This window comes from Mugil cephalus, chromosome 22 (assembly GCF_022458985.1).
Source record: "Mugil cephalus isolate CIBA_MC_2020 chromosome 22, CIBA_Mcephalus_1.1, whole genome shotgun sequence".
In the NCBI taxonomy this organism is placed as follows: Eukaryota; Metazoa; Chordata; class Actinopteri; order Mugiliformes; family Mugilidae; genus Mugil; species Mugil cephalus.
Window position 1 is genome coordinate 357,002 of NC_061791.1, and position 27,018 is coordinate 384,019.

A 27,018-nucleotide genomic window follows, 5' to 3' on the forward strand; every position below is an offset into this window, starting at 1 on the left:
CTGCAGGGCTTCCTCTGCGACTGACGCAGGCCGCTGTGCCGGAGAAGGCCATGCATCTATTTTTAATGGCCTCTGCTCTAAATATACTGCAGCTGTTTCTTCCCTGGTGTCAGAAATGTGAAGGCTTTGTTTGGTTTGTGGCCTGTGGAGCTCTGCGTGGAGCTGGAATGAGTCTGACTGGATGTTTTGGATGTGTCATGTAGCGCAGGCCGCCGCCCACGCCTGCAGCCGAGTTACAGGCGGCGTCTCGTTTGAAGCTGCAGCCGTGATGCAACCGTCGCTGCTGAAGGGCGGCGTCCTCTCTGGACACCGGCTGACGCACTTCGCTGGGAAACTCCTTCCAACTCCCAGAGCTCCCAGTTCGCCGGGCCGAGCCTGGACGGCCGCCAGGACGGCGTGGGTCCGGAGTGTGTGGTCGACGGGATTAGAACCGCAAATCTGCGCCTGGAGTTCCTGCAGGACTTCAGCTGAGACTTAATTCATATAACATGCAAGAGGCCGAGCAGCTACACAAAGAAAACAGTCACAGTTAAGTACGAGGCCTTTGAATGCCAGGAAAATAAAATACAGTAAAATACAAACGCATCATGCAAATGAAAAAAAAAAAAAAAAAAAAATAGGTGAAATGAAATGAAACGATAATTAAATGCAATAGAGTGTATTAAATTAAATGACATCAAAAACAAGTTTAAATAAAAAAATGAAATTATGAAAATCTAATGAAAATAATGAAAAAATAAAATGCATTAAAATGAAATAAATTATAAAATTAAGTCTACTGAAATGAAATGAAACAATTATAATTAAAGTGTATTTACTTAAAACGAATGAGAAGAAAATGCAAAATAAATTATAAATTAAAGTGAAATATAATTTTAAAATTAAATAAAAAATGAAATGAAAGGAAATTAAATTATGAAAATAAAGCAGAATGAACTGGGATGAAAAAATAAAACAGATTTGAGTGAAACTGAATTAAAAAGAATATATAGAAGTCTAAACTTATCTTCAGCTGTATTTTTATTCTTCCATGTAAAAACCGTTCTAGGCCTTTTTATATTCTCACTCCTATTCACTGTCCACGTGATGCGTTCAGGTACACGACGTGTTGAGTTGTTGTTGATGATTTAGATTAAACTGGACGACGTGACTCTGCTTCAGTTTAAATTGAAACTCTCACAACCTCCACATTAAGGTTCAGTCTCTTCAGGTGTCCTCTAACGCCTCTATACGCGGGGAAATTCAGCCTGACTCATCTTCTCTAGAAACATTATCAATATTTTCTTTGGACGTGTTTCTGCAGTTCGCTCAGACTCCGTCTATTTGTGGCTAAACACGACTCCGTCGCTGGGAGTTTCCACTGGATGCCTCAGTGTCATCAGCATCGCCACAGGCCACGAACCAGACGGAGACCGAGCCCTGAAGCTGGAGACGCTGCAGAGATGGGTTCGAGTCCCGTAGCTCCAGCTCCAGGTCCAGGTCCAGGTCCTGGTCCTGGTCCAGGTCTGGGGACCAAACACGTTTCATCACATGCAGGTGAAGCTGAGCTGCGTTCAGGAGCTCGACTCCACGCAAAGTAAACGAGGTTAAACACTGAAGAGTCCAAAGCAAACAGAGAGAAAGAGGCGGCGGTTCAACAGTAAACTCCAAAACAAGACGAGTCACAGCCCACACAGAGAGCTACACAGCTGCAGCGCTAACGAGAAAAACGTTTCAGAGACAGAGGTGCATTCATTGAAGCCGCCGTTATCTCTCAGCTGGAATCACAGGTCTGATGAAAACCTCCTGAACGAAGCTGGAGACGAACCACAGGCCTGAGGAGCATCAGGGTTCTGCATCATTCACACTCACTCTACTTAAATTAGCACAATAGCAGCTAAACTTAGCTTAGCACAAAGGCTAAATACAAGGATGGCTAATGTAGCCACAAAACAGCACAATCCCAAAACACAGCGTCGACCCAGGCCACCGACTCTTCAGCTTTCACTTCCTACTCAGTTTAATGCAAACACTTCAGCTCCTTTCAGTTCGCTTTTCACCACAGAAACTAAAATAAGATTCATATATACTCTTCAGCTCCTTTCAGCGTTTTCCTTCCAAGTCATACTGTTATTACAGTGAACCCACTTCACTCAGCTCTGAACATTAAACTGACGCTTCAACTTCATCTGGTTCTATTGGCTTCAACTCTTTTCAGTCATTAAACTATTGCAGTGAATATAATTAAACTAAAATCAATAAAATAATCTTTATTTTTTGTATTTTGACTCCAACCCATAGACAATTAAATTAACACTTCAGCTCCTTTCAGGTAAAAGTTTAAGTAAAATCTATCAAGTATATTTTGAGGAGCTGGAACATGTTGAATAAACATCTTTAATAAAGACTTAAATACTTAATGTGAAGTGAAAATGTCACATGCAATAGAAACGAACACTTTAACTCCTTTCAGAACCTGTACTAAACCAACAGGAAAGCTAGTTAGCATAGCCACACAGCAGTAAACACAGCTACCTGCTGTAGTTCTTTATGTCCAACTTGTATTAAACTGAAAAGTGTTTAGCCTAGCTTAGCATGAAGTCAGGATGTGGAAGCTAGCGCCTGTTTGCTAGCATGCTAACTATGCAGATATGTTTTGCTCTGAGCTCGTTCTGGATGAACTCTGAGACGAGAGACTAGAGCTTTAACGTTCTGGTTATGATTATGAGATTTCACCACACGCGCCAAAGTTATGAAAACCACTAAATAGTTTTTTCTTCTTCTTCGTGTTCGTTGTGTCTCCACCGTTGGCTCCGGTCGAGGTCTCACATCAGTAAATTACGCGTCCCAGCGGATCGAGCCGCCCGCTACACAAGAGCCTAATTACAGAAACACTCCTGGTAGAAAGTAATCTGCTCTCAGCCCCAGAGGAGGCTCCTCCACTCATCAGCCTGTAAACCAGAGCTCCACGGTCCCTACACCCCCCCACTATGGGCCTCTGGATCTGAACCAGGCCCGGGGGGGGTGGGGGGGCAGGTATATTTGCTTGTCTTGCAGTGAGACTCTTGATGGAATCTGTGCTGAATATCTGGAAATCAAAGAGGAGAAAAAACTTCCAGATTCACGGTGAAAAACACGAGGCCGAACATTTCAGCATTTAGCAGCTAGCAGGAGGCTAGCACAGAGTTAGCAGGGAGCTAGCAGCAGCTAAAGCTGCAGGACAACTTTCTTCACCTTTTGGACCTCTGTGCTAAACTACATGGTTTTGGTTTTATTTTGCTTTTTATTTAAATGCATTTTCTTTCCATCCAGACTGGACTTCCTCGTGTTGGCCCTAAATTCCCTCCAGCTTCTGAATAAACGAATCAACATCGTATAAATACGTCACACTAACATTCAGGATTCAGGGAGGTTCTGGTCATGAGCTCAGAGCAGAAACATGTTTCTCTGCACAATGGAAATCTTGTTTGCCTGAATGTCAACACTAGAAACAGAATAACAGGCAGAATATAAAATAACACGGACGTCACATCAACAGTCGACTCAAGTTCACAACTAAGGAAATAATCTCAGGTCCAGATCTGATCCAGGTCCAGAATGAAAGCAGTGGAAGTGGAGGAGACGTCAGGAGCTGGAAAAGCAGCTTTAATGACCTGGGTCGTTTTGGTCTGTGGTGCTGAGTCTGTGGTCGGTCCCTGTCCTCCTCCATTCGCCCTCCACCAGTCACCGTCCACCAGTCACCGTCCACCAGTCACCGTCCACCAGTCACCGTCCATCAGTCACCGTCCACCAGTCACCGTCCATCAGTCACCGTCCTCCAGTCACCGTCCATCAGTCACCATCCTCCAGTCACCGTCCTCCAGTCACCGTCCTCCAGTCACCGTCCATCAGTCACCGTCCTCCAGTCACCGTCCATCAGTCACCGTCCACCAGTCACCGTCCTCCAGTCACCGTCCTCCAGTCACCGTCCTCCAGTCACCGTCCACCAGTCACCGTCCTCCAGTCACCGTCCATCAGTCACCGGCTTCAGCGGAGGAAACGCATCCAGCTCCACTTCATCGTTATTTGACCTGAGGTCTCAGGACGTCGGTTTGTTGAACATTAAGGACAAGTCAGGACAGAGTTGTTCATGTTTCTGCTGCGTCTGTTTGACCCACAGAGCTAAAAGTTCACCAACTTCTCATCGTTCCCGTCTCTTCATTCATGGACTCGGCCTCTTTTTATAACAACACTCTGAACTTTCTGTCACAAAAGTCAGAATCGCTCTAAGTGGTTTAGTTCTGGAGGAAGTTGGCACAGAGTTAAATCCTGTTAAATCCCCCACAGCTGAATCCTATAATGACTTTTATCAAAGGAACCAGAAAAAATGACACATTACATCATGAAGCATTTACTGAAACACACCTCGTACCACCCAGAGAACGTTAGAGGATTAAAACGGTTTTATAAGTGTTCAGGTTAAATCTATAGAACACAAGGCTGTGCTGAAGGTACGACTGAAGGTACGTCCAGGCCGTCCCGGACAGATAAACATTATTATTATTATTTTTTAAAACACAAAATGAAACTAAACTCGTTGATTCCCTCAAATTTACAAAAACGTTTGTAAAAGTAAAAGCAAGAGACGCGTTAAAGACATTTAAATATTAACATCGGCTTCATCAGAATGAAAGGAGTTGAAGTGTCGGAGCTGTGTGAAGTAAATAAGTGAAGTGTTTAATCTGTTAAACATCAACGAAAGGAGTGAAAGCGTGAGTTCATAGTTTATGTGATACGCTTCACTTCACATTACGTTTAAGAACTGAAAGGAGTTGAATCCTTAAAATATAGTTAAAAGTTTTTACTTCATTGACATAACGAGGAAACCAGGAAAGGAACTGAAATGTTAGTTTAATTGTCTATGGGTTGGAGTGAAAATACTGATTGGAGTTGAAGTGTCAGAGTATAAGTGAATCTATGTTTTATCTTCTGTGGTGAAAGGTGAACTGAAAGGAGTCGAGGCGTCTGCAGCAAATTGAGTAGGAAGCGGAAGTTGAAAAAGAAAAACCTTTAAGGAGTTGAAGCGTGTTTTGTTTTATTCTTATTATTATTATCTCCAGGTCGTCAAAGCACGATGAGTGAAAACATGTTTCCAGATGCAGGTTCCTGAGTCGTCTCCAGTCTGATGAGCTTTAATCTTTCCAAACATCATCAACAAAGACGATGATCAGTGAAACAAACGCTCCCCTGAATCTTAAGCTCAAACCGAGGCGTGGCGTCTTCTTCATGGACGCTGACGAGCAGGAATGAATCAGATGTGATGTTACCTGCAGGAGCTCATGTTTTCAAAGCTCCACCTCAACTCCTACAATGACGAATCTATTATAGTAAAGCTAAGTAAATATCTGACAGGACAAAAGCTCCATTCAAAGGAGGTGGTGACGCTGTAAATCTGGGATCATATTCTAAAGAGCTGCTCCTCCTGGATGAATCTACCAGAATTAAATCATAATCCTGAAGTTTTCTCAGAGTTTCCCTCCAGGTTGTTCCTGGATGGAGGTAGAGATGAAAGGTTCCTAAAGAAGGTTCTGCAGTGAGATGTGCTGAGAGCAGGGAGGAGAACTTTAAGAGGCTTAAAGAGGAGAACATGGTGGAACCTGGTTAATACCACATGGATGAAGAGCAACAATGGTTTTAAAGTAGACCTACTATTTATTTCTCTTCAGTCTTATAGAGATTCACAGAGACTCCTTTAGGCTCAGCTAGGAGCTACACCAGAGGACCTGGAGGAGGACCTGGACCTGGACCTGGACCTGGAGGAGGATCCGGAGGAGGACCTGGACCTGGACCTGGAGGAGGACCTGGAGGAGGACCTGGAGGAGGATTTGTAGGAGGACCTGGAGGAGGATTTGGAGGAGGACCTGGACCTGGAGGAGGACCTGGATCTGGAGGAGGACCTGGAGGAGGACCTGGATCTGGAGGAGGACCTGGAGGAGGATCTGGAGGAGGATCTGGACCTGGAGGAGGATCTGGGGGGTCAGGGGACCTGGAGTGTCTCCTGTGAGGACCTGTCAGATCATGTGGGGCATCAACCTGCCTGTGATTGGTTGTTTTTATTGTCTGTAGTTAATGGTCCAGTTGAACTGAAGTCATTGATGTTTTTCAAAGTTTTAAACTCAGCTCTTTATTAAAGATGTTTATTGAACATGTTCCAGGAGCAGATTCATTCCAGGCTGAGCTGCTCGTAAAGCCCCCCCCCCCCAGAAATACCTGCAGACAGGTATGAACCACATCAAAGCCTCTGTCGGTGTCATTAAACGTGTCCTGAGGCGGCAGCCTAAATATTTCCAGCAGGAAGCCGGAGGACTCGGTGGTTCTGTGTGGTCTGAATGCATCACACATACCTGGACGCCCCCGTCAGCCAATCACGGCCCAGGATTCCACCTGCATGCGGTCATGTGTTTGTTTCCTGACAGAGAGCGACGCTGAGTGGACTCTCTGCTCCTCTTCACGGGTTTCTATTCTTTGCTTTAAATGTCTGACTTCATATAAAATACTTTACTGGAGGTTCTTCTTTACACATCTGACACTTTAACAACAGAATGAATGAAAAACACAAAACCTTAACACAAATGATGAACTTAAAGTCTCCTTCCAAAGCCACGACGGCAGCTACAGTAGATACATGTGGATCTACGGAGCCACGCGTTCACTTATTAGTTTCTCCGTTTTCCTGTGATAACGAGTTTATTTCCTCTGTTTTCTCAAGATCTCGAGTTTTTTATCTCATTAACTCGAGATCTTCATATATTTAATAGTTTAGAAACATTAAAGAACATTAAAGAACAGTTTAGAAACATTAAAGAACATTAGAGAACATTAAAGAACAGTTTAGAAACATTAGAGAACATTAAAGAACATTAGAGAACATTATCTCCGTTCTCCGCTTCATGTTTTAAGTTTTTTTTTTCCAGATATTTTCTCACGTCTTATGATAGTGGAAGAAAAACATTTCGCCCTCTGCTGGAGAGAAGCTGTAACTTTTATTTCAGGCACAACTTATAAACAATAAACAATAATAAATAATTATAAATTATAAATAACAGACAAAAGTGCAGCATTAAATCAGGAAAAATACTTGTGTGAATGGATTTTTTCTCCCGCTCTGCGTCTCCTCCTAGCCTCCTAGCCTTTTAGCCTGTTAGCCTCTTAGCCTCTTAGCCTCCTAGCCTCCTAGCCTCTTAGCCTCCTAGCCTCCTAGCCTCTTAGCCTCTTAGCCTTTTAGCCTCTAAGCCTCTTAGCCTCTTAGCCTCCTAGCCTCCTAGCTAACAGTCGACTGGCTCTTTGTGTGTCAACATTCAATATGTTTGGTTTTCCTTTATTATAACACATGAAATTCAAATATGCAAACGCTGCAGATTCAGGTGTTGATGAAGAAACTTGATGATGATGAATCAGCTCAGAGCAGAGGAGGAAGGAGAGGAGGAGGAGGAGGAGGAGGAGTTGAGATGTTCGCAGGAGGTTTTACAGCAGAAATATTCAGTGTTTCTGTTGTTGTTGTTGTTGTTGTTGTTGTTGTTGTCGTTGTCGTTGTCGTTGTGGTTGTTGTTGCGTTCCACCATCGGCCTGCGGCTCTAGAACCGTTCCTACATTTCTTTCCGTGCAGCCTGAAGCCGTGTCCGTCCGAGGTTTGACTTGTTTGCTCGGAGGTGGTAATTTATTCTGAACGTGTCCCAGAGTTCAGCCTCCGGACCGTGAAGGAGGTTTCTATCTCTCAGGGAAAATACCTCCGCTCTGATTGAGCATGTCCTGAAATAACTGCATTAATTTTTCCAACACTGAACAAAACTTTCCAGGAATTATGTAATTTCATGAGGAGGCCCAGAGCTCCAGCTCCCTCTGCACACCGCCCCCTGATGGAGGAAGGCCGTAACAGCAGGCGTCTGATTATTAGATGTCATTTCATTATTTATTCCACACCAGCTCATTTTTAGCTGTTTTCAGTCTTAATCTTTGTTTTTTTATTTTATCAGTATTTATTTTATTTTATGACTGACTTCCATACAACTTTATTTTATGATTATTTTATTTATTACATTTTAATTTCGTTTTACTTCATTTATTTGCATACTGATCTGACATCGTGTTAGTTGTAAATGTTTTGCCGTGTCCTTCAGTAAATCTCCCGGATGATGAAGGGATGAGGTCATTCCTTCACTTTCTATCTGACGACTTTTCCCTGAAGTTACATTTTCTAAAATAAACCTCAGTTTCCTGTTTGTGACGTCACTGTTTTCATTTAAAGTTCTGCAGCTCAGACTGAAAACTGTTCTGTGATGAGTTTGTTTTTGCAGAAAGATTCATCAGAAGAGGTTGAACCATGAGGTCAGGAGAGGAAACAGGAAGTCAATTAATCAACTAATCACCGCTCATAAGGAAACACAGCAGAACATGGGAGAACAGTAGAACACAGCAGAACAGTAAAACACAGGAGAACAGTAGAACACAGGAGAACAGTAGAGAACAGTGCAGAAACACAGTGGAACAGCAGATTGTTGCTGTGGTTCAGACACTGTTCTCGTTCTCGTTAGTCTTTGGTTGAACCATGAGTGTAAACTGAAATAATGGTTCAGTCCAAAGCCAGATACCAGAACCAGAACCAGCCTGAAACACCAGGACCAGGACCAGAACCTGGACCAGAACCTGGACCAGAACCTGGACCAGGACCTGGAGAATAACAGGCAGATACCACAGACGTCACCATGAAACTTCTCTGATTACTGACATAAATACAGTCATTAAATATGCAAATGAGGAGTTCCCTACCTACTTAAATATGCAATAAATTAGATTTCCAGGTGAATATTCTGAACATCTCTTTTTAAATCATGTTTTTGACTGAACAGAACCAACGCGGTTTGATTGAGGAGAGAATCTAAACCTCCACCACTACGACTGTTTAAGACTCGATGCTCAGCGTGGAAACTGTGGCCTCCATCAAACCTCGGTGTTTCCATGCGTCTGGTCCTGGGGGGCCGCGGTCAAACAAACAGGTGTCTGAGGTCTGCGGCGAAGACACGTTCCTTTAAATAGAAAACAGGACGTGACCGAGGCGTCTGCTGGACCCTGGATGGGAAACACATCTGTGCAGCTGTGAGGTGAAGACGACCCTGTAACAGCTCCAGAAATAGAAGCTCTGCAGGAATGTGGGGGTCCGGAGGTTTAATGAGGCGGGGGGGTCCCAGGAGAACGTTAAAGAGGAAAATATGTGAAATATTCTCATCAACGAAGGAGGGAACCCTCTGACTCCAGCTTCCTTAGAATTAGATTTGACCCAATAAAAACTAAACAATAAAACGTCTCATTAAACAAATAAAGGGATCACACGGAGAAATTAGGGACATTTTAACAAAAAATAAATTATATTTATTCATAATCATTGCACTAAATAACATTTAGCTGTAGGATCGAAGGATCTTCAGTCACTGATTGAACTGTCGCTTTTGTCTGGAAGTAAAATACATACATTTTAAATTCATGACTATTTAAATATGAATCTGTTTCCCTTCACCTCATAGTGTCCAGAGCGCTCATTAATATTAATTTAATTCAGTTAATCACATCACATGTTTCAGTCACATTTGTATCTGAGCGAATAATATCTGAGAGCAAACAGTAAATGTGTTGATGTAAGTTGATCAGTTAATAATTAATAATTAATAGTTAATGTGTTTAAAATAATAATTAATTCTCAGTCTTTCTTTGATCCGTGCTGCGTTCACTGACATCATGTTCACCTCCCCGTCCTTAAGACCCAGTGACGCCTGTCACCTACAAATAAAACATCCTCACAACAAGTAAAACCACGGTCTGATTCTGTACGGTATCTGTCTGGTATCTGTCTGGTATCTGTGTGGTATCTGTACAGTATCTGTACGATATCTGTATGGTATCTGTGTGGAATCATAAGCGGTGATACATGGTGACACATCGTACTTTAAAGAGTCTGTTGTTGACCTCCACGTGACTCAGACTCTGTCTGGACTCGGATGGACCAGGAAGCCCACAGACCTGCAGCCTGGACCCACATTCAGATTCACCATCGCTGGTCTTTGTTTGGACTCACACTTCCTGATGTGTCTTTTCCAAATAAATGGATTCTCTGGAAAGAAGCTCAGGAAAATTCCAGCGAGAGGAGACGTTGGTTTTTATCGGTTCTTCAGCAGATGTGGACGGAGACACAAAGACACAAGGACACAAGGACACACAATCACTGGAGACACAAAGACACAATCACTGGAGACACAAAGAGACAATCACTGGAGACACAGTCATTATCATCATTAACCCTTTACAGTAAAATACTTAGAAATAATAAAGTTCAACCTTAGTTTTATTTTAGGACTGTTTTACTTTTAATGTTCCAGAGTTAAATCCAGATGAATGAATCCCTCATATCTGGTTCCTGGTTCTTAAACTAATGTAAACATGTATTTGTCACATTAGAACATTACTCAGATGGTTTATTTAGCATCTCCATCCAATTTCAGCATAACTGCTAGCAACGCGGTTAGCATCACCATTAGCATAGCCACCGTTTGAATCTTCTCTGCCCAGAATTATTTATATACTGATGAATCCAAACCAAAATATGCTGTTTCAAACCATGAGTGAAATAATAAGACCATTAAGATGAATGATGTTTGACTATTAATAACCACCATAAATGTTAACTGTGACCTTGTGTTCTGTGTTGTGGTTTAAGGTCTTTGAAGTATCACAAGTATCGACGTGTTGGTGTGAGAATCGATTTTATTTTTTCATGATTAAACCTTTATTAAATCAGACCCTCACACACCGATGTCAAACATACGGCCTCACGGTCTGAAACAGAACATTATAGAAACGTTTCTGTTCATCAAATGTAACAAGAACATTTGACGTGAACAATAGAAGAACTTCTGCTTGTTCTCCTCTAGAACAAACAGCTTCAGTTTGTGTTTGACGTCGTTTTTATTCTCATGTTTGTTTCGTTCTTTTATGTTTGAGATGAAATTTAACAATAAACAATAATTTGACCCTCGGGACCAGTTTGGTCTAAAGTGACACTGAAGACATTGAGTTCTGTTCCTCGTGTTCACACAGTTTTTATCCACAGTTCTGTTGAGTTCCTGGTCCGGTCCTGGTCCGGTCCCTTGGGACCAGGCCTGGTCTGAATGTGGCCCTTGAACTAGGACGAGGTTCTGGTCTCCCTCAGGTCTGGAGCTTTTAATAAATCTGTTTTTAACCGTGTTTAAAGCTTCAGAGAACGGACGGATTAAACATCAGCTGTGGTCTCTGGTCTGGTTCTCTGAGACAAACACACGTGAGGCGGAGAACTTTAAACAAGGTGTCTCTAAAAATACCCGACATCTGGACCAGGACGCGGTTCGAGTCCCGAGCTGTTGATGAGGCGTCAGGACGCGACCATCAGCGGGAACTAACCCGGCTGATTTATGTGTTTACGTTCTTCGTTCTCACGGCTCGTTCACACAAAGACGTTACGCAACCGTTCCGACGTCAGCGCCAGGGCCGCTGTTGATGTTCTTCCGAGCGAAAACAAACGGGCTTCAAGGGAAAGGCCTTCAGAGGGAGATGGGCTCCGATAAGGTTCCACCTGCCCCGGGACAAAGCTCCTCGCTAATGGACGTTTGTTTTCCTGCCTTGTGTCCGCCGGACTCCCAGGAACTCAGCGGATCAGAGCAGAACCGGAGCCGGTGTTTGATGGACCCGTCCATCGCTGTTCTCACGCTCCGACGCGCTCAGAGTCTCTGGAGAACGTTAAAGGATGAAATATGAGGAACAGAAATAAAACTCAGCTGCAGCTCCGTCGCTTTCATTGTTTCCCTGATTCATTGGTTCAGTCTGAGAGACGGAACCGTTCTCACTAAATCATCGCTTATTTATTGATCAGAACCCACGAGTCAGCACGACTTTCTGAGCAGAACGTTCTGTTCTGACCAACACACCAACGGCTGAAGGGTGCACTGACCCACGGGTTCTATCACGTTCTCCAGACAGGTGTTCTGCAGACTGATGTTCTGCAGACTGACGATCTTTAGAATGACGTTCCTTAAACTGACATTTTCCAGACTGACGTTCTACAAGCAAATCTTCTTCAAACTAACGTTCTCGAGACTGATGTTCTTCAAACTGACGTTCTACAGACTAATGTTTCTTCAGACTGACATTCTTTAGAAAGATGTTCTTAAGGCTAATGTTCTATGGGCAGACCTTCAAACTAATGTTCTCAAGGCTGACGTTCTTCAGATTGATCTTCTTCAAACTAACATTCTCAAGGCTGACGTTCTTCAAATTGACGTTCTTTAGATTGATGTTCTTCAAACTGACATTCTGTAGAATGACGTTCTACGGGCTGATCTTCTAAAGACTGACATTCAGACTTTCTACAGATTATTGTTCTTTAGATTGACGTTCTCTGGACTGATGTTGTGTAAAGTGACGTTCTCCGGGTTCTACTGGAGGTCAGTCTGTTGTTCACCTCCCTGTGTCCTGTGTCTGTCTGACTCAGTGATGACTCTCAGGACATCGATTTGATACGATCTGTGTTCTAGCGCGGTGCTGATCTGTTCGGGTTCTCCGCCCTGCGCTGATGTCTTAGATCAATAAGGGAACACCCCGTGGGTAAACAGTCGGCCCGGGCCCCCGGGGGGCCGGGCCCTGGGCCGCGGGCCCTGACCTCTGCACCGTGAAGGTGAGTCTGTAGCGTTTGGCTCCGGCGGCGGAAATCAAACCCGTTCATTTATTGGTTCTCAGAGCGGCTGTTGTTCCAAGGATCAGAGATGAAGAACGAGTCGGGATTAATGCGGTGAGAAGACAAACAGCCGCGGACGTGGAAACACTCGGCTCACTTTTATTTCCTCCACTTCAAAGGCTGCAGCTGCTCCGGGTTCCTCAGAGATCCGTCTCATGTTCTCCTCATTTAAAGGAAGAGACGCAGGGAGGCAGCAGGGGGCGCTAATCCTGCAGAGCAACCACAGAAGAAGACATTCATTCATAAAGGCTGATTTAGAACCAAACATTTAATCTATGTGTCGCCTTTAGACAAACACGACACGTATTTAGTGAAACTTTAAACTATAGTGAATTAAATGAAATGTTCTGCGTAAGTTCAATGAAGAGTGAACACATGAAGAAGAATAACTTCATCACACAATGAGTCACAGCTTCAGTGGTTTATTACTTTATATCTGGACTCGTACCAGGAACTACATCTATGGAGAGCTGTAGCTACATGCTAAATGCTAATCCAGGTCCTCAGGTGAGTTTCTTTTCCTGTCTCAGGTGTTTTACTGCCTCTCTTTACCAGCTCGTCATCATCGTGGTCTGGTTCTGCTCCTGCTCTGTAACGGCCTACAGACCCAGTCTAAATAAACCTCGGTTACCCACAATGCCGCTGCTGGAGCGCCCTCCGGCCCTCGCGCCTCCTCAGTTTGTGACTTCCAAGAATGTTCTTTTCCACCTGAATGTTCCCCACGGAAAAACATCCAGGGTCACATCTGCCTCAAAGATGAGACCAGACCAGGATCCACCTGGATCCAGGTCTGAAACTGGTCCGGTTCATTTAGACTTTATCTGAAAACACGTCTTTATCTGATGCTTTATGAGAACATTCGGTTTCAAGGGTTCATTTTTATTTGTGACTACAAACAGTTTGGATGCAAATAAAAATCTAAATAAAAACAGAGCAGCATGAGTTGTGAAAGTTTGTGAAAAGAAAAATAAAATGTTCAAATCATTTTGTTGTGCAAATCACACAGATTACACAACTAAATGTTTGGCACATTTCATTTTTCCCTGCACAAACTGAACTGTCGCCTGTTTCTTTATGTATTTATTAGCTGATCAGCTCCTGGGACCTGACACACAAACAGCTGAACCACATCACACGTCAACACTTACAAGTTCATCACGTTCTACATCGATCAAACTCAACGTGTGAAGAACAAAGAAGAACAGAAAGAAAGAATAACTAATAAATAAAGAAGAAAAATCAAACTGGCGACACTGTGGCCACATACATTAAAACAGAACATTATAAAACAGTTTCATTTCTACTGCTCCTCACTGCAGGTTCTTTTTAAAGGTTCTGGTTCTGGAAATGATCAGTTATTTATGAGTCACTGTTTATTTAGGAATTAAATAAACTCTTATTTTATTTATCGCTGCAGGTTTAGAACCTTTAAGGAAACACAGAAATCAGATGAAGAGAATTACTTTGAAACCAAACTGAACCAAGTTTTCATAAATTTAAATTTGTATAAATTTAAACCAGATGAAAAACTCATAATTCAATCTGTTCATCAACAAAGTTAATGAAGTTAAGATGATGAATCAGTGTCATGTCTGTGAAATCTGCTCCACCATCATAAAACTAATCTACACGAACGTTTCAAAGAGAATAAAGAAGCTGGACAGGTTCATGTTCATCAGGCTGATTCTCTGAAACATGAACGTGAGAAGATGAAGTGGGAGGATGAAGACGAGCTCTGATGAAGACGAGCTGTGATGAAGATGAGGGTGGAGATGATGGTGACAGAATAACGGTCTGAGAGGAGGAAGAACTGTGGGAAAAAGGAAAAGTTGAACCAGAAACAGGAGGAAGACAAAGAGAATTAAAGAGGAGAAACACGATAATATATGACAAATATGATGCGACAGAGTCAGAGCAGCAATAAATAATGTGAATGTAGATTAAATGAAATAGTGACAAAGTGACGCTGCACGAAGAGTAAATCTTCACTCGGGAACAAGTCGTTCTCGTCCTGTAGCGCCGCCATCATCAGGACACCGCCCCCTACAGGACGCCGCCCACTACAGGACACCGCCCCCTACAGGACACCACCCCCTACAGGACAACGTTCACTATAGGACACCGTCCCCTACAGGACAACGTCCACTACAGGACGCCGCCCACTACAGGACAACGCCCTCATAAGGACACTGCCCCCTACAGGACACCACCCCCTACAGGACACCACCCCCTACAGGACAACGTCCACTACAGGACACCGTCCCCTACAGGACAACGTCCACTACAGGACACCGTCCCCTACAGGACACTGCCCCCTACAGGACACCGCCCCCTAAAGGACGCCACCCACTACAGGACACCGCCCCCTAAAGGACGCCGCCCACTACAGGACGCCGCCCCCAACAGGACGCCGCCCCCAACAGGACACTGCCCCCTACAGGACAACGCCCCCTGCAGGACACCGCCCCCTACAGGACAACGCCCTCATCAGGACACCGCCCCCTGCAGGACACCGCCCCCTACAGGACAACGCCCCCTACAGGACAACGCCCTCATCAGGACAACGCCCTCATCAGGACACCGCCCCCTACAGGACAAAGCCCCCTAAAGGACAGCGCCCCCTACAGGACACTGGCCTCATCAGGACACTGCCCCCTGCAGGACACTGCCCCCTACAGGACAACGCCCTCCTGACGATCTGAGGCCTGAGCTGAAGACAGGACTCGTGTGGAAAAAGGAGGTAAGATGCTGGAGGCGAGCAAGGCATGAATGCACTTTTGAGAGTTTTTCATAATGGCTGCAGTGACTCAGAGCTAAATTAAGCTCAGGGAAGCCGTCTCCAGCTTCAGGGCGGGGCCTGTATTCTCATAAGTGGTATTATTTAGCCGGTGATGTCAGTAAATTGGCGAGTCGCTGGTGGCCTCGCTGTTCCAAGCTGACACAGGAGAACAGTAAATACATTGATGCATGCAGCCTCACAGAGCGGCTCGGCCGCCAAGAGCTGCTCTCACAATCTCTGAATCACATCCACAAACATTTCACTCTGCAGCTCTGCAGCATCTCCGTCTGACGCCCACAAAGAGCTTTTCTGTTTCAGGACAAAAGCTGATTTCAGCCTCCTTCTACTTCACTTTTTATTTTTTCCAGAAAACAAGGTTTGAATGAATTGACCTCTGCACCAACCTGAACATGAATGAAAACGAACCATTAACAAATATTTATTTCAAGTTCATTATGTATAAACTCAGTAAATCTGCAGCCGGTTAAACGCTAGTTTGATCAAAGACAATAAAAAGCTTCACTTCTTCTTCTTTTCACCTTCTGTACGTTCAAATAATTCGACTCTTTGTTTTAGCGGTTTTAGCCTCCGATGCTGCAGTTCCTCTAACATCCACTAGAGGCTCCATGCAAACTAGTTTTTATTTTGGTAGTTTTCCTTTGAGACGCCATCGTGTAAATATAAACTCACTTTTCTGGGATCTGGGGAAATTTTGCAAAACTTCTGTGAATAAAACTTCTTCTGCATTTTATTTGCAGTACCACACGTGGCCACTGGGGGAAGTCTTGTGTCCAGCTCTTTGGCGATCAGCTGGGAACAGATGCATGGTGGGATTATTCCCTGCTGACTGGCTGCAGTATAGGCTATAAGCTCCACCCCCTCCATGTTAGTGGGCGGGATTTAGGCCAAACAAAAACACTAAATACATTTTCAAGGTTCCAGTCATTTCAGGTAATTAACATAATGCTGATGGATTTTCAAAGTGTCAGTATTTAGTTCATTATTTGATGCTATGGAAACAGGATGTGACATCATCATTATGTCGTGTAGGACCGTGAGAGTTGTAAAAAATACTTTTAAAAATAAGTTCAGTGTAACATCCAACATGTCCTTGTACCAGGTGGAGGTGAAGCCGAGTGGAGGATTTAATTAAACGATAACGAGTCTGGAGGAAATGTGGGCGGGGCATCGATATTGTGGCTCCGCCCTCAGACTGTACTGATCAGACTCATATTTCTATAGAGTCGATGATGGAGACTCTGAGCTTCAGAGGAAACAAACGAGTCACGTCCTGACACGTAATAAGAAATCCACAAAATAAAACATGTGAGGAGCTGGTTCATGTTCTGCTGTGACTCCATCACTAGTTCACTAGTTCCTGAGACCTCATCCTCCCTTATAATCTATAGATCACAGCTCCGTAGGATTATTCTGACCCATATTTGGGTCACGACCCACCACTTGAGCAGCACATTCCCTCAGGAAGTCGCCCAGACTTCCAGCACTGACGTCCACTCATTCAGAGCGAAGACGTTCTGTTTCTCTGTTTCCGTTCCATCCACTGTTCTTGAAGTGGATCGACTCCTCTCAGACGATAAAGCTGCTGCCAGGAAAATCTCAAAGTAGGTCAAATCCTCGGATTCTGTTCATTGTTTGTGTTTCTGGTTTCCTCCGTTTGGTTCCTTCTAAGCGCTGAGGTGGAGGTGAGGAAGAGTCTGGTCACATGACCAAGGCTCAGGTCACCAGGTAACGTCAGATCTGAATCCTGAGCTTCAGTTTATCTCAATAATAAACTGAAACATCTTCAAACATCTACAGCTGAAACATCTCTGCTCTCATGAGGAGGTTTTTCAGATGCATCCATATAAAAGTTCATCTCTAAAGTGCAATGGAAACACTTCTTGTCGTTTCCATGGAGATGATGCAGAGGGTCATGTGACCAGTTCATCTGAATCCATCTCCCTCGAAGTGACGAGAGTTTAAGACGATGACGGATTATTTCGGTCTGAAAGGTTAAACGCTCGTTTGGGTAAAATTAGCTTCACTCCCTGAAAACATTTAAACAGCATGAAACCCAGCGAAATACAGCTAACAGGCTAGGAAGCTAATAGGCTAGGAAGCTAACAGGCTAGGAAGCTAATAGGCTAGGAAGCTAACAGGCTAGGAAGCACACGGGCTGGTAAGCTAATAGGCTGTGAAGCTAACAGGTTAGAAAGCTAACAGGCTGGGAAGCTGGGGCATGCTACTATTAGCTAGTAGTCTAGAAAGCTAGGAGGCGCTACTGTTAGATAATAGGCTATGAAGCTAATAGGCTATGAGGCTATGCTACTATTAGCTGGGAGGTGATTATTTCCTCTGTGTAAATAATTAACCTCGTTCTCCATTTAATTGGACTGAACTGATTATTTTGCTGTTTGCGTCTCAGTCTGTGACGTCGAACCGGAGCTCGTCCTGACTCTGACTTGTAAAACTGTCGTTTTTTTACGTTAAAGTGTTTCTTTGTGTAAACGCTGCAGAGCTCATGAACATGAAACTGGATTACGGTGGAAAACCTTGAGCCGTGTTGTTTTAGTTGCTGTGTGGTGAATGAGGCCGAGCTGCAGATCTCAGATAAGAGCAGGGAAACGTGTTCATGGCTGCATGGGAACCATTACACAGAAACGTATACGGAGCGAATACCTGGAGCCGGACGGGTAATCAGACGATGTGACCTGATACCGGACTCATTTATTCTCCTCTCTGGGTAATAATCCAGCTCACGGCTCCTGGTCTAAGTGCAGGGTGAAGTAATTCGGCTGTTTGCTCAGCAGGTCGGGGTCAGCTCGGCTGCGGGTGGCCACTTTCTCCTCCTCGCTTTCTGACGCCGACTCTTTGAAGCCTCCTTTCTCTGCATCCGCTCGGCCGAGGCAGCGTCTCCAGAACAAACCGGCCCTCAGATCTCCACTCGTGTCCTGTAACCGAGGACGTTCCCTGGGAGGCTGTCGGAGGAGGAAGAGGGAGTCGGGCCAACGCAAACATTTCCTTTTTATTGAGGAACAGTATCTGTTAGTGGCTCTGCCTCATAAAGAGCCACTGTCTGAATAAAAGGGGCCATTGATGCAGGAGCTGGAGCCGCTCAGGCTTTTGTGCTGCTCGTAATTAATCATTTAAATTCAGTTAAAACACAAGAAGAAGGAGAAGAAGAAGAAGGAGAGACCTCCCAGAACATCGACCGCACACGAGTTCAACGTTGAGAAGAATAAAAACTGGTCGAGGAATAAAAACACAAACAGGAAACGCGTCATCCTGATCAATGACGATCAGAGGGATGAGGCGTTTCCATGGAGACAGACTAAAAACCATGTGAATTACATCAGAACATCACATCTACTGGAAACAGAACAGAAGAAGAAGAAGAAGCAGGAGGAGGAGGATTGATCCAGTAGCTTCATCACATTGAAACAGAAATGAACCATATTTAAGTTATAGAATAACAGAACTATATGTGACTATATGTGACTAAATATAACTATATGTGATTATATGTGACTATATGTGTGTATATGTGGTGTGAAGAAGCCGGTGGAGACAGAATGAAGCAGGTTTAGGAGCGAGAGGACAACAAGTAAAAGAAACTGATGACAGAGGCTTTAAATACACCTGGGGGAGGAGCTAACGAGACACAGGTGAGACTAATGAGGGCGGAGCAACCAATCAACCAATCAATCAACCAGAGGAAAGACAGGAAGTAAAACAGAACATGAAACACAAAGAACTTTACAAAATAAAAGCAGGAAAGAGAGAAAAAAAAACAAATGTCGTCCTCCATTGATTCATTGATATTTTAATTGTTAATTTATTTATTGTTTTATATTATGTCTGATCTATCTATCTATCTATCTATCTATCTATCTATCTATCTATCTATCTATCTATCTATCTATCTACCTACCTACCTATCTGTCTCTTTGTCTGTGAACTCTGTGTGTCCGTCCTCCAGGAGTTCATTCAGATAAATGTGGAGGATAAACTTTCCCACCTTGAAGCTGTGTCATCAGTTTTTGCTAAAGCCTGGTTCTCTGGTCCCGGCTCCGTTTCCCCGTCAGACCTGATCTGATCCAAGCACCTGGAAGCGCTTCAAGGACTCCGGGGTGGTTCTCCAAGACCAATAAACAGAGCAGCTGTTAGGTGAGTGTTCATCAGGACATCTCCACGCCCAGATCACCGGCCGCCCTCTGGACCCGGCCTCCGCTCGCTCGCTTCACTTTAAACCTCCGTAAACAAATCCTCCTCTGAGGAGGAGACCAGTGTAGACCAGGTCCTGGCTTCTACCACAGAAAACCTTTCAGGTTAGATGTTTTACCGAGAGGAAAACTCACACCTGGTCTCAATGCTGATCATCATCTACTAATTAAAGTTGTGTTCAGACTGATTTGACTCCTAGTGAATTTTATTTTACTTTTAAAACTGAACCTGATGCATTTTTGTCCGTTTTCTTTCTGAAGAGATTTAATTTAACCCTTTAACAGCGGAGCCTTGAAATTATTTAATTTAAACTAAGAATAAATGGTCATTTTATTTTTGGTGGAGATGATGAAACGTCTCCAGACTCAGACACATGATCACAGGTTAATGAGTGATTATTCCTCTAAGCTCCGCCCACGTCTCAGAATATGGTTTACGCCAGCATTAGCAACATTAGCATGCTCACATATAACAAACAAGTTTCCAATGACGGTATCCTCCCAGCTAACAGTAGCTCCTCCTAGCCTCCCAGCTAACAGTAGCTCCTCCTAGCCTCCTAGCTAACCGTAGCTCCTCCTAGCTAACAGTAGCTCCTCCTAGCCTCCCAGCTAATAGTAGCTCCTCCTAGCCTCCCAGCTAATAGTAGCTCCTCCTAGCCTCCTAGCTAACCGTAGCTCCTCCTAGCTAACAGTAACTCCTCCTAGCCTCCTAGCTAACCGTAGCTCCTCCTAGCCTCCCAGCTAATAGTAACTCCTCCTAGCCTTCTAGCTAACCATAGCTCCCCCTAGCCTCCCAGCTCACTGTAGCTCCTCCTAGCCTCCCAGCTAACCGTAGCTCCTCCTAGCCTCCTAGCTAATAGTAACTCCTCCTAGCCTCCTAGCTAACAGTAGCTCTTCCTCCAGAGTGCCTGGTGCATCTCCTCCAGCTGATGTTCCTCCTCTTGTCTTCCCGTCATGGAGGTGGTCTGATAAGGTCGAGGAGTTCTCAGGGTCCAGAGCTGAACCCGGACCCCCGTGGTCTCTGATCGGTGAAGGTGTGAGCAGCTGTCAGCAGCTGGAGAGGGCGCCGCTGAGTAAATAACCTGAGGTGGAGAGAGTGCAGGAGCTGGACCGTATCCAGGATCATGGATGTGCTGACGGGGCCATCTGAGCCGGGCGGGGCCACCGGTCTGGACTACATTAGAGGAGCTAAGCCCCCTAAAGCCGGCAGATCGCTGCCTGGAGTTCCCAGGACAGAAACCCCCAACACCCCCACCCCCCATCTGAACACCTGGAGCATCCCAGCATTAGTGGCGTGAAGATCGATTTTACCTTTTTACCTCAGGTTAAACCACAACACAGAACATGAGGTGTTTATGATCAGGAGGACAGAAAAGCCTCAGGGCTAATGGTAGCTCCTCCTAGCCTCCCAGCTAATACTAGTCCTTCTTAGCATCCTAGATAATAGTATATTATTATAATAGCTCTAATAGTAGAGCTTCCTAGCCTCCCAGCTAACAGTATCTGTTCCTAGCCTCTCAGCTAATAGCCTCCCAACTTCCTAACCTTCTAGCTAATAGTAGCTCTTCCTAGTCTGAGTGAGTTTTATCCATCACTAAAGGAAATTAAGGCTAACTGGAACATTTTATCTTTATCGTCCCAGTAAAGTCTAGAATCTCCTCTCACCCTGTTGTTAACGTGATGGACTTCAGATGCATTTAAAATCATTTTTAAATCAAATCCTAAAGAGCCCGTGGGAGCATCCTGAGCTGTTGCGTTGTATTTGTCTGTTCTTATGAAGCAGTGAATGTAAAGTGTGGGGGGCCCGAGGGGCTCCGTCCTAACGCAGCACATTCCCACAGCAGCTACTGTCAACAGGTCGGGGGATTGAAGGTAAACCCTCCTCTCTTTGTTGTAGGGCTGGTATGCGCTGACATCTGGATCAACTGCTGGAAAGTCCTGGGTGGGACCGGCTGGCCCGGGCCCCCGCCGGCCTCCCACGGGTCTTAGCAGCAACAACAGGCTGCAGGTGCACAAGTCCAACAACAAGCAACCAGATAAGACGGGATAAGACGGATTCCTCCTCTTCACCTGGAGTCGGACACGACCAATGAAATCACCTGAGACCAGGACCAGGGTCGTATTTAACCCTTCACACCTTCACCTCCACCAGGCCGGTCCGTCTTTATCCCTTTATGGGGCGAGGAACCATATGTGGTAACTTCAGAACGTTTTAAATTGTATTGAATAGAATATACAAGATACAATAACTAATTTAACAGCAACACTGTGAAATATATAGAGAAACACCAACACATTAGAAACATTAGGACACTTGTTCTTCTTCATGGTTCCTAATAAACCAGGTCAGAGGGGGACCTTGTAGACCATATTAGACCCTGATTAGACCTGACAATGTTTCCTTGATCTTCTCTGATTGGCTCAATGAAAACTACATGACAATAAACCTCACTGAGAGGAACCAGGAACCACGTTACCACATATGGTTCCTGGAACCTATGGAGGGTTAATAAAAGAGACTCATCCTGTTTACCCGAAGCCATCAGCAGTAATCAGCGTTCCCTCCCAGCAGCATCCTCCTCATGCAAACATCTTTTCACACCACATCTTCATCAGAGATTAAAAAAAGAAAACACAACGTTCCCTCAGGGCCAAATTAGCACCGAGCCGCCTCCCACCGAATCAGCGCTGATCATTCACCGCTAACTGACCTCGGTTCAGATTCCTGTCTGGAGGCGAGGACGAGTCCTGGCAGACACCTGGAGAGACGTGACTTTAACGCTTTAGGAAGCTTCGCTGGGGTCATTAACGTCCTGTTGGCTGGTGACCTTCACAGTTAACGTGAGTCTCAACATGGAGCCGGAGTCAGAGACGAAGTTCATGAAAAGAACTTTCATGTAAGCAGATTAACCCTTCATGGGTCAAGGAACCATATCTGGTAACTTCAGTAGGAAGAGCTGCTGTTAGCTAGGAGGCTAGGAAGAGCTGCTGTTAGCTGGGAGGCTAGGCTACTCCCTGTCAATTAAAAAGGCTACGCCCTCTTACTTCTGTGCATAATCCTTGATCTTATTTAAATCAGAACCATCCTAAGCTCAGACTTTTATTCTGATTCAGGAGCTAAATGAGGAGACTTTTCAGGAAGATGGGCCCAAAAACAAGATGGCTGCTCCCAGGTTTGAGACAGTTTGGCTTCACTCCTTCACTGCTGATTTGGCCTCAGTGGTCGCTTGTGGTACTGCAGCTAAAGTTTTATTGTTGTGAGTTTTCCCAACAGTTAGTAAAAATATGCCGCGCTGGTATTCAAGGTTTTAGCAGGAATGAACTCCACATGAATCTATACGCTGAAAACAAACAACTGTCCTGATGTGGACGTGTGTTTTCAATTAGAGCAGGGTCAAATATTCCATTCATGCCTTCAGTGACTCCCTCCATGTTTCCTTCCCCTCCACCATCTCCTCCAGAGCTGGGAAATCCACCTCAGATCCAAAAGGTTTGTTTGTGTGCAGTAAATGTCAGGTACAGTCGGAGCTGCCAAACACTGCTCTTTTCATCGCCGGCTCTTCGCGGCCTCCATTAGCGGGGGAAGCTGCCTGTCACAGCTGATCAATGGAACACGGAAGCTTCTCTCAAACACTGCGCAGAGTGAACGCTCAGGAAATGAGAGGCTGAACGTTTCCACTCCACAATCGCTCAAGTAAATCCTGCAAATACACAATCCTCTGAGTGTTGGGGTTTATTTTAAAGGCTTAGACAGACGTGTGCTTAAACTCTTATTTGCGGGTGTATTGATCAGCACTGGTGGCTGATGGGAAAATACTGCAGACTGTAACCTGTGCATCATCCTTTTGTTCAACATCCCACGAACACAAACTATAGAGTTTCTCCCCTGTTCTGTTGGTCGTAGTCGTATTAAAAGGACGATAAAAGTAGGAAGGACTTCTAGGACTAGTCTGTCCACCAATGAAGAGAGAGCTACGTCTAAACCACGCCCCCTCCCCACCTGCAGGCAACCAATCATATTCATTGTGTTCAAACTATAATGATGTTGTGTAACCGTTTCTGGGAGGTTGTTTCTATATTCCAACAAATATCATATTTAGTCTTTATTCAACCAGGTTCAGACTTGGCCCAGATAGAAACACACAACAAATTAATTAGTTACAGAAGAACTTTACATTTACATTAAAACAGCATCCAGAAAACCGGGCTAAGCTCCGCCCACACACACTAGACATGTTGATTCATGGGTAGTTGAGTTTTCTACATTGAACAGGACAGAGAGACAGAGATATTTGGAAAAGATCAGTTATGGGCTGTGATCCATATTTATTACCTTCAACGTTCACATATATGTTAAACACAAACCCTCCACAGGCCTGAAAGCTGCAAACGTAGCGGCCGATACGCTGCTGCAGGATGAGCGAGTGACACCAAGATATCACACGTATCGCACATGAGGGGTTTACCTGAGCCTAAGACAGAAGAGGTGGCTGGTGTCAAAGCTAAAGTCTCCAAAAAAATCACTTTTTGCCTCAGAAGAGTCCCAAACTGATCCAAGATGGCTGCCTCCAGGACATGATGCTGTTACCTCCATGCTTCACCATGGAGACGATGTTCTCTGATGATATTTATAAAGTTCTGTTTGTTTTGCTGGTTAATAGACAAGAGGGTTACCGCGGCAACCGGAGCGTGGGACGTCCACTGGAGACCGACCGTCCTCCAGAGGGACGAGGACGAGCAGAGGACGTGGCTGCGTTGTTTATTCTGTTGGTTTCTCTATAAATGAGACGCGAGGATGATTTTTAAATCGCGCTGAGCTGTGTTAGTTCATCTCCAGGAAGCAGACGTTCATCTTCATTACCAACGCTGGCTCATTCATGTGTTCACACATTATCTCTACTCTGTTTGCTGGACGTCAGACGAGCTGTGGGGGAAATGAAATGATCCGGTTTAGTCTGAGAGGACGAGGAGGAGGAGGAGGAGGAGGATCTGTCATGTCTTCACTGAACGCTGGAAATAATCAGAAAGTTTGTTCTGAATGTTGTTGAATGTTCCAGAGGAGACAGATTTAGAAGAAGCTCCTTGATCAGCTGGTTTAATGATAATTAGATTAAAAGCAGCTTCACACTCACATATCTATTAATATCTGTTAATATCTATTAATGCCCAGCTGCCATTTAGTTTTACATTACATTACAGTTTTTCTTCTTCTCCTGTTTTATGTAGATATTTCTGTATATTTTATATTTTCTTTGTATATTTTTCTATATAGCTCATAGAAAGGTTATAAATAAAATGACTCAGATGTATCAGTTGTTTCTTAACGTGTTTTGGTATATTGTTTTAAATCTTTATAAATCTTTATAAATCTCTTGCCCTGTTTATTGACTGTGTGTAATGATGATACTATGTTTCCCATGGGATTAATACACTATGGAATCTAATCTTATTTTATTTTATTTTATTTCATCTGATCTTTGTGTTGTTCTGGGACTGGAGCTCATTTTCTTCCCTTTCATGTGTCTCATGTTCTGGAATCACGATAAAAACCTGGACGTGAGTGAGAAAGGCAGCAGTCGATGGAAAAGACTTATTCGTCCAGAAGCCCCATAAAATCTCACCCTGGCTTCTTCATCTGAGTCGTAGTGGTACAGTAAACAGACCCCTCGGTGGCGCATTAGGTCATTTGGCCGAGTCCCATTTAGCAGCTGATAAAAGCATTTGGGCCGAAGCTGGAGCCTCGGGCGGCTTCATCTGGGTTCAGTCACCGAACGCTGCTGATGTGTCACGATCCAGGAGCCGAGACTCGTGGAGAATCAGGAGCTGATTCCCTCCAGTCAGTTAGTTTCCTTCTACATCTCATAGAACGTAGATTTTATAAGGCTCCGTGTGATTAATGATGTGAGGACTGTTACACCATTAAAAGATTAATCAGATTAATCTCAGGCTTCATGTGGATTAATTTCGCGATTAAATATCATCCATGTTTAATCTCTATTCATTTCATTCTGCATGAGTAAACAGACTCCATGTGAAATTAATTCAGATGTATTTAATGTCATCGTATAAAAAAATTTTTTATTGTCATAACTAAATAATAAAGAAAGTTTTTTCTCATTCTGATTTTTTTGCAGTGTACTTATTGCTTGTGGATTTCTTCAGTGTTTCCTCAGACCTCCACCCAGTAATAAAATATGGTAATATCAGTGATCAGTGATGTTTCATGGTCAGTGTAACTCTCACATTCCTCTAATTGATTACGTCCATGTGTTATATGAGGTTTCCAGCTGGTTTTATTGTCAGTCTCCATGTTTACATCATCAATCATGATATTATGTATAATTTATATTATATTATATTATATTATATTATATTATATTATATTATATTATATTATATTATATTATATTACATTTCTGATGTGATCATCTCCAGTAGTTAATTCCAAAGGATTTTTGTGTCGTCAGTCAATAACATGATTCTCAGTGTTTCTGATTCATCATGTCACTGACATATAGAATAAATAGTTTGGCCCATGTTTCTAAATGACATGCGCAGATCTGTGGTGTCAGATTAATAAATACCCTCCGTACACGTTGTTACCTCTATTCAGTTACCTCAGTTTGCACCAAAATGTGTTCAAATTCTACTTTTTCTTAAGAAATTTCATTTTTTTTAAGGATATTTTATTAAATATAATCATCCTCCTAATTTCCTTGTTCTTCTTTGCTCTAAAACAAATGGATCATTTAAAGGTTATTATTCTGGTATCGTACCAGACACTTTTTATTCTTATTCTGCTAAATAAAGAGCTGCTGGAGTCGAAGGAGTCGACTCTCAGAAAGAGATGAACTTCCCATCGCAGGTTGGCCGGCTGCAGGGAAAGTCTGGTCAGACTGGAAAAACCACCGCAGAACCATCGGAGAACCGACGGTGGAGCGAGAACTAATGCTCCCTTTTATTACCGAGAACTGTTGAAATTAAGAGCTCGGGTTTCACGACAGCACTTCAGCCCAACACGCTCCACTTCATCCTCCATCCTCCACTTCATCCTCCATCCTCCGTTTCATCCTCCACTTCATCCTCCATCCTCCGCTTCATCCTCCACTTCATCCTCTGCTTCATCCTCCACTTCATCCTCCGCTTCATCCTCCACTTCATCCTCCGTTTCATCCTCCACTTCATCCTCCGCTTCATCCTCCACTTCATCCTCCGTTTCATCCTCCACTTCATCCTTCACTTCA

The 27,018-nt window shown here is 44.0% G+C and overlaps 1 long non-coding RNA gene across 1 annotated transcript; it reads right to left on the reverse strand.

Moving 5' to 3' along the window:
* Window positions 1–9,352: 9,352 nt before the first annotated feature.
* Window positions 9,353–19,990, reverse strand: LOC125000189. The gene is made up of 3 exons (XR_007111289.1): window positions 19,570–19,990; window positions 9,955–10,175; window positions 9,353–9,465 (listed from the first exon to the last, which is right to left on the reverse strand). It is a non-coding gene; the product is annotated as an uncharacterized LOC125000189 (long non-coding RNA).
* Between the last annotated feature and the right edge of the window lie 7,028 nt (window positions 19,991–27,018).